The sequence below is a fragment of the Pundamilia nyererei genome, unplaced genomic scaffold, assembly GCF_000239375.1.
Source record: "Pundamilia nyererei isolate P.nyererei 1_Seehausen unplaced genomic scaffold, PunNye1.0 scaffold00403, whole genome shotgun sequence".
Lineage (NCBI taxonomy): Eukaryota > Metazoa > Chordata > Actinopteri > Cichliformes > Cichlidae > Pundamilia > Pundamilia nyererei.
The window spans coordinates 335,734-341,272 of record NW_005187804.1 but is presented as its reverse complement, the minus strand read 5'-3'; positions in this window follow the sequence as shown (position 1 = coordinate 341,272).

The window sequence follows — 5,539 nt, the reverse complement described above, 5'->3', positions numbered from 1 at the left end:
AGTTTCTATGCCATATGTTAAAACAAGATCTAGAGTATTAAATTCAATCAGTTTATATTCCAAAATGTGTTTTTCCTGAAGTCTGTTTTTTTTTCATAATCGGGTTTTTCATAATGGTGTATTTATTTCAGGTCATTTAACAACTGAATTTCTTAGTCAGGCAATCAGGGTCAGTGGGTGGGACCTGAACGCTCATTGGCTGCTGCTTAAAAAGCTGCTTAGAATTCAAGTGTCTCAAAATGTTTCTATTATTACAAAAAAAAAAAAAAATCGAAGTGAAAGAAATATTTAATCAAATATTATAATGTAAAACAAAAATTCAATGACACATTTTTAACATTTTGGTGTTCCATAGTCTAGTTCATATTAAAAAGTTAAATATTGTATTAGCACTAGGTTAGGTTCCTGTATTCCTCCGTACAAACACCAATCCCACATATCACACGAAAGTCTGGGCTACGGCTATGAATTGTATTAATATGACTCAAAAGATATGTTCATGTTAAGGCAACAAAAACAAAACAAATCCCACACCGCCAACACGCCATCTTGTTTGGGAAAAAGACCTGAAAGAAGTTCTTGGCGGGCAGAGTAGTAGGGGTCAATACCAAGTTTGAAGGGGTGGTTTATACCAAGTCTGCATTTAACTTGTAATGTAATGTAATTGTAAAGACGACTACCACAGTCATAGTAATTGATGGGTTATTTGTTAAAATTTGTTTTTCTAATGCCAGTTCATTATGTACGGAGCCCCGCAAGGGACATGGGATAAAAAAAAAAAATTAAGACAAACTTTTGCGAGATATCGCAAAAGTAACTTGGGATCTCGCAAAACTTATATATGTTCTTCTGTCCTCAGGTTCTGACAAAAGCTACACCAGAAAATCATGGAGGGATTGGATGATTGCAACTTTTCGGTTCTAAATGGTAGGCCAAGCATATGCATATTTATGCAAATTAATGTCTAAGTGAATTTTGTGTTGCACACACTGACAGTGATCCTACATAGAATCAGTTTTATGTTGTCAAATCAATAAAATATTTGAAATTACATTTAAATGTATTTGACAAAATTAATAAGGTTTGCGAAAGAGACTCAGGCGCAGGCCAGGGTTTTCCTTTAAGCGAAGGACAGTGCGTTTATTTACAGTGAACACATACACCAAGTGGCTATATACAACGTGCAGGGGAAACGGGTCCGGGTCGCCAGGGTCCGTGGGAAACAGGGTTGGGAGAAGGGTGTTCCACACTTTCTGTACAAAAACGTTCCCCCTCAATCACTCCTCTCCGCATCGGGTTCCAAAAATGATCTACACACAAAACGTCGGGTTGAGTTAAGTTCCCTCAGCTGTTCAAATATACTTACTCCAGAGGCAACCTGCTGAGGGTCTAACAAGGTTGTTAGCTCCTGAACAAACTCCACATAAGCTTGGCTCTCCTGTTTCTGGGAAGCTCTAAACTTTTGTCTATAAGCCTCAGGAACCAGTTTGCAAGCTTTTAAAACAGCCTGTTTAACTTTTTCACAGTGTTCACCGTCAGCCATTTTATAAAGCTGGAAAGGCTTCCTGAGCTTTTCCAGTGAAAACACACTGCAGTAACCATATTTGTTGAGCATCAGACCACTGTCGTATTTTAGCCAAACTCTCGAAAAGCAAAAAAAAAACGTGTCAGGGTCTCTCAGAAAATATTTGCATGAGTTGAGAAACATCAAAGGTTTCCTGAAATCTGGTGAGTTGGCCTGACCCTAATCCTTCATGCAGACGAGTTTTTCTTTGCAACAGAAAAACTGCATCCTTTCTGGACCCGTGTTAATTCCACGTCCATGTGCTCAGGTCTCCATCCAGCGTTTGAAGACTGCCTCCTACCTGTCTGTTTGCAGGAGAATTCCTTCTCTTCTATCCTTCTCCGTCTCTGCCTCCTCGGATTTTCTCCCACAGACACCCTCCCCTCCGAGTCCCACGGTCTGACTCTGATTGTGAGCCTCAGTATTCTAATCCTTGCCTAGTTATGACTCTCCGCTCCCCTGCACACTGGGGCTATGTCTACACTAACCTGGACAAACTTGAAAAAGACGTTTTCGTCTAAAAATGCTCCGCGTCCACACTGTCGTTTTCATCCACACTGAAAATGCTACGTTCCTGTACTGTGCATGCGTGAAACATAGGACAATTTGACCTGCATCATTTCCGTCTGCTGTTTCTTTACTTTCCGGCTCTTTGAAACGTTGCGGCAAAATGCCGAGTAAAAGTAAGAGTTTCATCTGGAGCTATCTGGAGCATGTAGAAACTGATATTAATCTTTAATAGGGCTTTCAAAATTGAGAGCAATCAAAACAACTGCTGTAAAATGCCGTCTGCCATCATAGTTGAATTTGCATCATATGACTAAAATGCATCATATTTTTCAATTACGGCAGGATCAGCCTGATGTTATTTGTATCCCACTGTAACTTTACTGTATAAAGAGCTAACATCTCCAACATGTCAGGAGTAGTTAGTCATTACAACAAGTGTTTGTGAACTAAAAATCAAGAATGTGGGATACTGTTTGTCCGTGATTTGGAGAGCCCAGCGCTGCTCCCGACGGAGGGAAAACCAATTCTGCAGGGGAGACCTACCTTGGCACTTGTGCAGGTGACGCCAAAGGCAAGATATGCTTCATCATATTTTCTAGTCTTTGGCTTGGAAGGAAGTTGATTTGGAAAGATTTGGCGATGCTTCATCTCCTGCCTTTGTGTGGGAGCCCTGTCAAAAACCTCTCCATTATGCTAGCAGTTTCCAAGCCTTCTTTTGTTTTTTTTGTTATTCATGCCGCGACCCCCTGCAATGGGTACAGGAACGCCTTTAGCTGATGCACGGGAAACATCTCAACACATAGAAAACCTCATTTCCGCTTCTTTTTCTTGTAACCGCAGCACGGTGGTCGACAGATAAAAGCCTGGTAGCAGTCTCCTTTGTTTTTATGCTCGATGTTCATGTCTTTCATGATGACATGAACACCATGGCATTTGTAGATGGTAGAAAGTACGGGGATAGCGAGTGCAAAAAAGGCGACTGCCCATGGACCTTTATCCATCGTGATTTTGTTGCAGGAAAAAGAAATGGAAATGACACTGTGCTTTTGTTGATGTCAATTGTTTTGACTACTTTTATATTATGTAGAAATATACATAATGTGTGAGGCAATGTAAACAGAGTGATGCAAATAAAAAAAATCGACCCACAAATTACTATGCAACCCTATCATTAGTTCGGGTTACTGGGGACGGTTATTGCCAATAAAAAGCTGTTGCTATGTTTAGGCTCCAATTAGTTCCTTACTTTTCTCCGGCCGTGTACGCACCACTTTGATTTATTTTGTCACAGAGAAAGACCTCATATTAACTTTGATATGTGTGTATAAATATATATACGTATAATGTCCCGCTGGGCAGCAACTTAAAAAACTTTTTTTTGAAGTGTTGTGAACACAGCGCGATGGGACGAATGTCCGTGTGTGCCCAATAGGAACGAGTCAGCCAGCCAGGCAAGCCCGGTCGATGTCCCGCCCCAAGATTCAAATCCCACTGTGATTGGTAGGTTCGTTCAGCTCCGCACACAACACTGTTAAGTGCCGTACATATCAAACTCACACTAACATTACATTTTCATATTAAGGCGGGGGCCAAAAACTATCGTCCTATGGGACACAAGTGGCCCGAGTGCTGTGTAGTCTTCATTTACTTAGTGCTGATATAAATTACCAACAAAATATTTACATATTTATTTATTTAACAGAAAACAATCAAGGAACTAAGAAAGCACCATTGCCTTCCCAAAACGATTCAGAGCTACAAACAAGCTCAAAATGATTTGTTGCAACGACAATTCGACATACAGAGTGTAATATAGTGGGGGTAAAACAACCAAATAGGTCTTCTACTGCACAATTAGAAATAGCAATTCTCTCGTAAGACCTTATTCTCCATTGACCAAGTTAAAAAATAAAATCCAACAATTTCCCTTTTAGACCGCTGACTAAAAACAAATAAGTCTTTCTATAAGGCTTCTCCACAGTGTTAGTGTAAAGCAGTGGTTCCCAAACTTTTTTTGCTGGGCCCCCCTTTGTTTTACAAGAAAAATGTCCGCGCCCCCCCGCGCGCACACAAAAATGCCTCTCTGTGCAAAATAGGTTTAAAAACATAAACAGCTGTGGGATCCTGTTTGTCTGTGATTTGAACCGGGGGAACAAATCGTGGCAGGATCAGCTTGATATTATTTGTATCTCGCTGTAACTTAACTGTATAAAGTATAGTATAGTATGTATATCTCCAAAATGTCAGCAGTAGTTAGTCATTACAACAAGTGTTTGTGAACTAAAAATCAAGAATGTGGGATCCTGTTTGTCCGTGATTTGGAGAGCCCAGCGCTGCTCCCAACGCAGGGAAAACCAATCCTGCAGGGAGACCTACCTCGGCACTTGTGTAGGTGAAACCAAAGGGAAGATTTGCTTCACCATATTTTCTAGTCTTCGGCTTAGAATGAAGTTGGTTTGGAAACATATTCAGCGATGCTTCATCTCCTGCTTTGTGTTTCTGTAGGCGCCCGTGCTAGCAGTGTCCAAGCGTTTTGTTTTTTTCCCCCCCTTTTCATCCCGTGCCCCCCCTGCCATACCTCTGCGCCCCCCTAGGGGGCGGGCCCCACACTTTGGGAAAGTCTAGTATAAAGCAACATTAAATAATTGGATCTTCCATCCTGTTTGTATAAATTCTGAAACTGAAACACACTCTTCATAAAACATTAAAACCTGATTAAAAGACAGCCACTGGGAGGAGACAGGTGCGGGAGTAGGTGAGCGAGCAAAGCAGTCAGTGCACATGATTATGTTTAGCTAGCAGGTTGTTAATGCTATCCATCAAGTCTAACAGTGTGCAGTCTATGAACTAGCTTCAGCTAACAATGTTCACTCAATGTTGAGTAGCCTTCAGCAATAGTAATAAATCACACAGCAATAGTACATTCATTTAGTTGTAAAAAGCATGATAACATATCAAGTAATCCAAAGTATTATATTGTCTGTTTTACCCTTTTATTATTTGTTATCTTATGTGCAGCACTTTGTGATTCTGTCTAGAAAGGTGCTACATAAATACAATTGTATTTATTTATTTATTCAGAATACATTACTCACATTGAGTAAGTTAATGTAATACGTTGCAAACTACATTTGCGGCATGTATTCTGTAATCGGTAGTGGAATACATGTTAAAACTAACCTTCCCAACATTGCTAGTCACTTATATTCTTCTGTTGTTCTTGCCTTGCATTATCCTACATGTGAACCAAGAAGAGACATTAAGTCTGATATTGTCAGCATCCAGAAGCTCAATGTTCCTCCTGTTGCCCATCAGTTTGCCCTCCGAGCACATCTGCTGGCTTTGTACATCTGCTCAGACTGCATTCACACCTCTTCCTCCTCTCTGCAGGGTTTGTTAAGGACTGAGGAAGCTCAAACAAATAAAAGCGCGGGGGGGGGGGGGGTATGCCTTTCTAACTGTCTG